The following is a 9,283-nucleotide window of genomic DNA, read 5'->3' on the forward strand; positions in this document are numbered from 1 at the left end:
GCTGCAGGTATCTCTCTGTCTCTGTCCCTCTCTAACCCCCCTCAATTTTTCTCTGTCTCTCTCCAATAATAAATAAATAAAATATTTTTTAAAAAGATAGTAAAAATAATTTTAAAAAATAGAGACCTGGCAGTTGAGTGTGGACATTCCTGGCCTCAAAGAACCAGGCTTGAACAGCAGTTCCCACCTGCTTCTTGAGGGATGAAGCAGTGTGGCAGGTATCTCTCTCTCTCTTTCAGTTTCTGTCTTATCAAGTGAAAGAAGGAGGGAGGAGGCAACCGTGAGCAATGTGTTTGTCCTGCAGTCACCAACCCCAGTGATAACCCAGGTGGCAATAGTAACATTGCAAGAGCTAAGCCGGTGTTTGTGAAGGACGCAGCACAAAGACCATTCAATCTTGTTCCCACCCAGGTGAAACCTCTCTTGGGGTCACCCAGCAGGGGCACAGCTACTCCCGTGGGTTTTGAACCCTCGCCCCATTCTTACAACAGAGGGAGATGGGTGAGGTCCAGGGAATACTTTTTTCTTTTAATTTCTTTACTGGGGGTTTCATGTTTTACAGTCAACAGTCAACACAATAGTTTGTACATGCATCACACTTCCCAGTTTTCCACATAACAATACAACCCCCACTAGGTCCTCCTCTGCCTTCATGTTTCAGGACCTGAACCCGCCCCACCCCCAACCCCAGAGTCTTTGACTTTGGAGCAATACAACAAGTGCACTCCAAGCTCTGCTAAATGTTTTCCCTTCTGACCTTGGGAATACACTATTTTAAATGATTCTCTGCATTTATCTATAGGATGGAGACAGCCAGAAATTGAGAGCGACAGAGAGACACCTGCAGCCCCGCTTCACCACTCGCAAAGCTTTCCCCCTGCAGGTGGAGGGGGGCTGAATGGCCCAGGTGGGCAGTGGGCGAGGGCACCCGCCAAATCGCCCGGGATTCTCCACACCCCGCGCAGCACCACCTCGCGGCCGGCACCTACATCTCGGGCTCCAGTTCCCCACTGTCTGCCTCCAAAGCAAACTCCCTGTCGTCGTTGACTTTTTTAAGGAAGGATTCATTAACAAAACCATAGGGTAGGAGGGGTACAACTCCACACAATTCCCACCACCCAATCTCCATTTCCCACCCCCTCCCCTGATAGCTTTCCCATTCTCTATCCCTCTGGGAGCATGGACCCAGGGTCGTTGAGGGTTGCAGAAGGTGGAAGGTCTGGCTTCTGTAATTGCTTCCCCGCTGAACATGGGCGTTGACTGGTCGGTCCATACTCCCAGTCTGCCTCTCTCTTTCCCTAGTAGTGTGGGTCTCTGGGGAAGCGGAGCTCCAGGACACATTGGTGGGGTCTTCAGTCCAGGGAAGCCTGGCCGGCATCCTGATGGCATCTGGAACCTGGTGACTGAAAAGAGAGTTAACATTCGAAGCCAAACAAGTTGTTGAGCAATCATGGACCCAAAGCTTGGAATAGTGGAGAGGAAGTGTTAGGGAGGTACTCACTGCAAACTCTAGTGTACTTCTGCTTTCAGGTATATATTTTGCAGTAGTTTACGGATACGTGTGAACATAAGCTCTCTCTCACAGAAACTGGTGTATATCTAGGTTTTGGGACTTTGTTAGAAAGTGAACCACCTGAGATGGAATTAGAGTGTACTATAAAAGGAAAGGTCTCACCCGAGTAATGAAGCTGAAGGGTTGTCATTCCACACGTGAAGTCTCTGGACACAGTCTGAGGTGAAGCATGTTGAGGTGGCAATTGTGTTGGTTAGGTTGTGATCGGCAGATGCAATATTATTTGATATGGATTGGGAGAGGCATACGGGGAAGTGGGCCCTATCCAAGGGTTCCAGGACTGGGGGAAGTAGAGGCTCTATAGTGGAGATGTGAGGTTCCTGCTGTCTTAGGGTTCAAAAAGACAATCGATAGTTAATGTTATCATCACATTATTTGGTAATTGGGTTAACTTTGAAAAGTCCTTTTGTTAGGGTTTGCTGTACAGTACCCAGTATCTTGTATATAGCTGTGCTATTGGTTGCAGTCGTTGACTTAAAAAAATTTTATTGAGGCATTAATGGTGTACAGTCAGCAGTAAATATAGTTGTTGGTACACGTGTCCAATTTCTGTTTTATAAGATCAGAAAAGAAAATGTAAGTAGAGCCTGGACTGTAGTTGGTGTCTTGCACCAAAGACTCTGGGATGGGTGGGGTGGGTGGGGGCAGAGTTCAGGTCCTGGAAAAGGATGACAGAGGACCGAGTGGGGGCTGTATTGTTGTGTGGAAAACTGAGAAATGTTATGCATGTACAAACTGTTGTATTTACTGTCCAGTGTAAAACATTAATCCCCCAATAAAGAAATTTTAAAAAATTCTGTTTTCTGCAAAATATTCTCACCCCAGCCTAAGTCCCCCTCCACCATGGGACCAGGACCTGAAAGCCTTCTTCCCAAGAACCCTTAACTTTGGTGCAGTCCACCAACTCCAGGCCAAGTTCTGCTTTGGGTCTCCCCTTCTGTTCTTATTTCTCAACTTCTGTTCATGAGTGAGATCATCCCATATTCATCCTTCAATTTCTGGTTTATCTCACTTCACAGAATTCCCTCATGCTCCAACCAAGATGAGGTGAAGAATGTGAATTTTTCATTCTTCACAGCCGAGTAGTAGTCCATTGTGTATATAGACTACAACTCACTCAGCCACTCATCTTTTGTTGGACACCTGGGTTACTTCCAGGTTTGGGCTGTTACACAGGGTGCTGCTATGAACATAGGTGTACACAAATCTTTTTTTTTTTTTTTGCATGGGTGTGATTGGTTCCTTATCATATATTCCCAAGAGAGGAACTGCAGGGTCATAAGGTAGGTCCATTTCTAGCCTTCTGAGAGTTATCACAGGGGCTGGACCTGTTACATAGTACCCAGCACTCAGCATTATCCAGTAAAACAGCTGCTCATGCCATACACACAGACACACACGGACATGCACACAAATCCTTCATGAACCGCAGACACCTCTTCAGTTGTGCACAGGAGAGGTATTTGGCCTCAGAAAGCTTCCATTTCTGGTTAGTTCAAGGAGTGAAAAAGGAATCTAATATCAAGAATAGCTGTAGGAAATAAGATACTATCTCTGAGTTCCATTTGCACTAGTCACCTCCAATAGAGCATTATATGAAAACCGGGCCAGGGAGATAAAATTGGAGCTCTCCCCTCCCTCTCCTTTATGTTTCTGGGGAGAGAGGAATACAGAGATGGAGGGCCAAGATCTCCTGCAGTGAGTAGTTCTACCCTCAAAGGGCAAACTTGTACTTGTTGTATTCAGAGCTATATCTGAACTTCTATCTATATCTGAATGCACGCGCGCGTGCGCACACACACACACACACACACACACACACACACTCACTCCTACACTGAGACTTAATTCCAGTATGGTGATATGGTATTGGGCGTAGGAGCATTTAGAAGGCGTTTTATTTAGTATCCGGGGCAGGGCCCTGATGCACAGAGTAAATATCTTGAGACGGGCACGGGAGCGAGAGAAAGCGAGACTTGCAGCACTGTTGACTGCTTGGAAAGCTTCCCTGGCTGCAGGCAGGAGCCAGGGGCTGGAACCTAAGTTCCCGTGTGTGGTGATGTGTGTCTTCTCACAGATGCACCGCCACCTGGCCACGAGATCATGGGAACTGTCCCGTGGCTTTTGTTATTGCCACCAAGGTTTCATGCCTATGTGATTCCATGGCTTCCAGCAGACTTGCCCCTTCTCTCCCTATCTCTCTCTCTATCCCTTTCTCTCTCCCCCATTGAGGGGGAGAGAGAAGAAATGGAGAGACAGACCAAAGGGCCAGCCCACCCACTCTGGAAACTTCCCTTTTGCACGGTGCCTTCATGTGGCACCAGGTGCAGACTCGGGTTCTCACACACGGTCAGGTGTGTGTTTTACCGTGTGAGCGACCTCTGCAGCCCCTCACTGATTCCTTTTGTTTTTACTTAAGACAACTTCCAATTAAAGGGATTAGATTTACACAAAAGGTCAACCTCACTCTAATGTGGAAAGACTTCCCTGGCAGATGACTCCACCAGTGTGTCCCGAAGCCTCTCCTCCCCAGAGCCCTGCCCCACTAGGGAAAGAGAGAGACAGGCTGGGGGTGTGGATCCACCTGCCAACACCCATGTTCAGCAGGGAAGCAGTGACAGAAGCCAGACCTTCCACCTTCTGCATCCCACAATGACCCTGGGTCCATGCTCCCAGAGGGATAGAGAATAGGAAAGCTTCCAATGGAGGGGATGGGAAATGGAACTCTGGTGGTGGGAATTGTGTGGGGTTGTACCTCTGTTATCTTGCAATCTTGTTCATCATTATTAAATCACTAGAAGTTTTTTTTATATATTCTTTAAGAAGTTAAGCTTTGAACAGCAATGGGTTCTTCTCTTCATTTATAAAAAAATGTTTGGAAAAGAAGCCTATTGGCTTGGGTGCAGGGTGATGAATCAAATGAAAAGCCAGAAAAGTTAGTTCAGGGAAGTAGGGTGCAGTGACGGGCCGCTGAGGGGCAAGCTGATGAGGTGTGGTACAGACCTTAGCACCACGATCGAGTTTGTGTAGCAAAAGGTGGGATGGTTTGGCTTTTCTAATTTGTTTTCCCTTTTCCTTTCCGTGTGTGTGTGTGTGTGTGTGTGTGTGTGTGTGTGTGTGTGTGTGTGGTCAATGGGGCTTCACTTCTCCAAAGTGACTTTTAAAAACAGACATAGAGGGGAGTCAGGTGGTAGCACAGCAGGTTAAATGCACGTGGCACAAAGCTTCCCATTCTCTAGCCCTCTGGGAGCATGGACCCAGGGTCATTGTGGGATGCAGAAGGTGGAAGGTCTGGCTTCTGTCATTGCTTCCCCGCTGAACATGGGCATTGACTGGTCGGTCCATACTCCCAGCCTGTCTCTCTCTTTCCCTAGTGGGGCAGGGCTCTGGGGAAGCGGAGCTCCAGGACACATTGGTGGGGTTGTCTGCCCAGGGAAGTCTGGTCGGCATCATGCTGGCATCTGGAACCTGGTGGCTGAAAAGAGAGTTAACATACAAAGCCAAACAACAGTCATGGACCTAAAGACTGGAATAGTGCAGGTGAAGAGTTGGGGGGGGGGGGTGGTCTCCATTCTGTAGATAGCTAGCAGGCATATTTTAGTTCTATTCCAAAGGGCCTGTGGCTAGACTAGTTTTTGTTTTTATTTTCTCCTGAGCCTGAATCTGATATGCAAGTGGATCCAAGTTATTGTCTGGGAAGATGATGTCATGGCTGGCAGCAGGACCAGAAAGCTGGATCAGGGAAGAGAATAGCTCCCTAATATGGGAAAGGGGTGTAAATATTGTTGACTGTAAACCCCATCGACTTGATGTGATCTGGGGCCCATATTCAGCTTAGGAGCCTGTGTGCCCTCTGCATCCCTGTAGATCTGAGCTCACATTCTGTGGTCATGAGTAGGAACGTTCCAAGCTGCCCCAATATCAGGACCCATCTTCCTCAGGTGTAGCATAGAGCATGTTGTCCAACCTCCCTTCAGAGGATGGAACTTTCTCTACCATTGTTGATCCAAGTTGAGGGCAAGGTTCTATGGGGGCCCACAAAGGGGTCTATTGTGTTGTTCCTGATAGAGATGATCCGTAACAATGGGGAGAGGGATTTATTTGAGGTCTAGGCCCATCATGTCTGTTTGGGAATCTCAGGACTCCCCTGCTAGGGCCCCAGCTGATGGGGTGGCCTGATAGTGACTAAAGAGTCATCGTTAAAGTCTGCCAGTCTCTTGCCCTTATTCAGCTTTTGCAGTCCTTGATTTGATGAGGTTAGCTTGGGAGTGAGTGAGAGAACTGTAATAGGAAGTAAGTGAGGAGGGTCTCTAAGTCTAAGTAGACACTATTTCACTATGAACTTGATACTGACTCACTGCAGACTATTGTGTACTTTCGCTTTCAGGTATATATTTTGCCCTAGTTTATGGACACGTGTGAATATATGCTCTATCTCATGGGACCTGGTCTCTATCTAGGTTTTGGGACTTTGTTAGGAAGTGAACCTCCTGGAATGGAATTAGAGAATCCTATGAAAGGAAAAGTCTCACCCGAGTAATGAGGCTGAAGGGATGACATTCCACGCCTAACTTCTCTGGACACAGTCTGAAGTGAAGGATACCGAGGTGGCATTGAAATAAATACATTTAAAAAAAAAATGTATGCCTGTGTCAAAACCAGTCTTAGAATTAAGCATTTTCGTAAGGATCCTGTGTTCCCTTCATTGCATAATTATATTATGAAAACCAGGATTTGCAGACACCTATCATGGCAAGATGATAAATTATAGTCACATGTCAACAGGCGGACTAGAAACCATCAGCCATCCAAAAAAATGATAATAACGATAAACGGGAAAAATAAATAATAAAGAAAAGAAAATAGGGCTGAAGAGGTGGTGACGCACCTTTCTCATCTGACCTCTGCGCATTTAACCATCCCACAAATGTCTGATCACCCCTGACGGTGGCTGTCACTTAGAGCTTCACTGTAGGGAAATTGTGGGGATGTGGTGGAGCCTGGCAGGGCTTGACCTGAGGGGTGCGTCTGTCCTGTTAGTCTCTCTCTCTACGGAGAGGTTGAGCAAGGGGGACACAGGAGCCTCAAAAGGTTGCCTGCCCTATCAGACTTCCTGCCTCACAAAACACCCTGCATTTTTTTTTGCCTCCAGGAGACAGTCATTCCTTGAAATATTAATCCTGCTCCACCCTTCTCCACCCTGCATTCTTTGAAACTATGGCCCGTCCTTTCATTATCTACATATCAATCTTCTGCTCTGTCTTACAAATGACTAAAGGTCTCCTTCCTAAATGCCTGCAGGACATTATTAATCCTGCCAGTTGAACCCCGAGCAACAGTTGCTAAGGAAGCCCCCTACCATTCCCAGCCCCTTCCACCTTTCTCCGCCCCTTTCCTAACTATGTGTGGTATTGTCAAGCCACTTCTGTTTCCGACTTGCCTCTTCCATGTTCTGGCCTGGAGAAGTGCGAGCAGACCAGGAGGCTGACACCGGCCATTGCAGTCTGCGCCATGTGGCTCAACCAGGTGTGCTTCCCCCCAACTCTGGGGCGTTTGGATGAATAAAGATTTGAACTGCCTCGCCACCACGAGCTTGGTTCTTGGGTCATATGTCCCCCACCCCTCGTCGCTAGCCCAACATGTCACCACTGCAAGTCAAGTTTTTCAGACCGAGAGAGAGACAGAGATCGAGGGAGAGATCACACAGCACCGAGGTCTCCTCCAGGCTGTGGGGCCAGGCCTCCTTGCACCCCGGCCGGTCGCACGGGCAGGGCAGCCGCACTCTATCCAGGTGGGCTATCCTGGTGGGCTCTCCAAGTGGGCTATCCTGGTGGGCTATCCAAGTGGGCTATCCTGGTGGGCTATCCAGGTGGGTTATCCAGGTGGGCTATACAGGTGGGTTATCCAGGTGGGCTATCCAGGTGGGTTATCCAGGTGGGCTATCCAGGTGGGCTATCCTGGTGGGCTATCCAGGTGGGCTATCCTCGTGGGTTATCCAGGTGGGTTATCCTGGTGGGTTATCCAGGTGGGCTATCCAGGTGGGCTATCCTGGTGGGCTATCCAGGTGGGCTATCCTGGTGGGCTATCCAGGTGGGCTATCCAGGTGGGCTATCCTGGTGGGTTATCCAGGTGGGCTATCCAGGGTTATGCAGGTGGGCTATCCAGGTGGGCTATCCTGGTGGGCTATCCAGGTGGGCTCTCCAGGTGGGCTCTCCAGGTGGGCTATCCAGGTGGGCTATCCAGGTGGGCTCTCCTGGTGGGCTATCCAGGTGGGCTATCCAGGTGGGCTCTCCTGGTGGGCTCTCCTGGTAGGCTCTCCAGGTGGGCTATCCTGGTGGGCTATCCAGGTGGGCTATCCAGGTGGGCTATCCTGGTGGGCTATCCAGGTGGGCTATCCTGATGGGCTATCCAGGGCTATCCTGGTGGGCTATCCAGGTGGGCTATCCAGGGCTATCCTGGTGGGCTATCCTGGTGGGCTATCCAAGTGGGCTATCCAGGTGGGCTCTCCAGGTGGGCTCTCCAGGTGGGCTATCCAGGTGGGCTATCCTGGTGGGCTCTCCTGGTGGGCTCTCCAGGTGGGCTATCCTGGTGGGCTATCCAGGTGGGCTATCCAGGTGGGCTATCCTGATGGGCTATCCAGGGCTATCCTGGTGGGCTATCCTGATGGGCTATTCAGGGCTATCCTGGTGGGCTATCCAAGTGGGCTCTCCAGGTGGGCTATCCAGGTGGGCTCTCCAAGTGGGCTCTCCAGGTGGGCTCTCCAGGTGGGTTATCCAGGTGGGCTCTCCTGGTGGGCTCTCCAAGTGGGCTCTCTAGATGGGCTCTCCAGGTGGGCTATCCTGGTGGGCTATCCAGGTGGGCTCTCCAGGTGGGCTATCCAGGTGGGCTATCCAGGTGGGCTCTCCAGGTGGGCTCTCCTGGTGGGTTCTCCAGGTGGGCTATCCAGGTGGGCTATCCAGGTGGGCTCTCCTGGTGGGCTCTCCTGGTGGGCTCTCCAGGTGGGCTATCCTGGTGGGCTCTCCAGGTGGGCTCTCCAGGTGGGCTATCCAGGTGGGCTCTCCAGGTGGGTTATCCAGGTGGGCTCTCCTGGTGGGCTCTCCAGGTGGGCTCTCCAAGTGGGCTATCCAGGTGGGCTATCCAGGTGGGCTCTCCTGGTGGGCTCTCCTGGTGGGCTCTCCAGGTGGACTATCCTGGTGGGCTCTCCAGGTGGGCTCTCCAGGTGGGCTATCCAGGTGGGCTCTCCAAGTGGGCTCTCCAAGTGGGCTCTCCAGGTGGGCTCTCCAGGTGGGCTATCCTGGTGGGCTATCCAGGTGGGCTCTCCAAGTGGGCTCTCCAGGTGGGCTCTCCAGGTGGGCTCTCCAGGTGGGCTCTCCAGGTGGGCTCTCCAAGTGGGCTCTCCAAGTGGGCTCTCCAGGTGGGCTCTCCAGGTGGGCTATCCAAGTGGGTTCTCCAGGTGGGCTCTCCAGGTGGGCTCTCCAGGTGGGCTATCCAGGTGGGCTATCCTGGTGGGCTCTCCAGGTGGGCTCTCCAGGTGGGCTATCCAGGTGGGTTCTCCAGGTGGGCTCTCCAGGTGGGCTCTCCAGGTGGGCTCTCCAGGTGGGCTATCCTGGTGGGCTCTCCAGGTGGGCTCTCCAGGTGGGCTATCCAGGTGGGCTCTCCAGGTGGGTTATCCAGGTGGGCTCTCCTGGTGGGCTCTCCTGGTGGGCTCTC

This window comes from Erinaceus europaeus, chromosome 4 (assembly GCF_950295315.1).
Source record: "Erinaceus europaeus chromosome 4, mEriEur2.1, whole genome shotgun sequence".
Lineage (NCBI taxonomy): Eukaryota > Metazoa > Chordata > Mammalia > Eulipotyphla > Erinaceidae > Erinaceus > Erinaceus europaeus.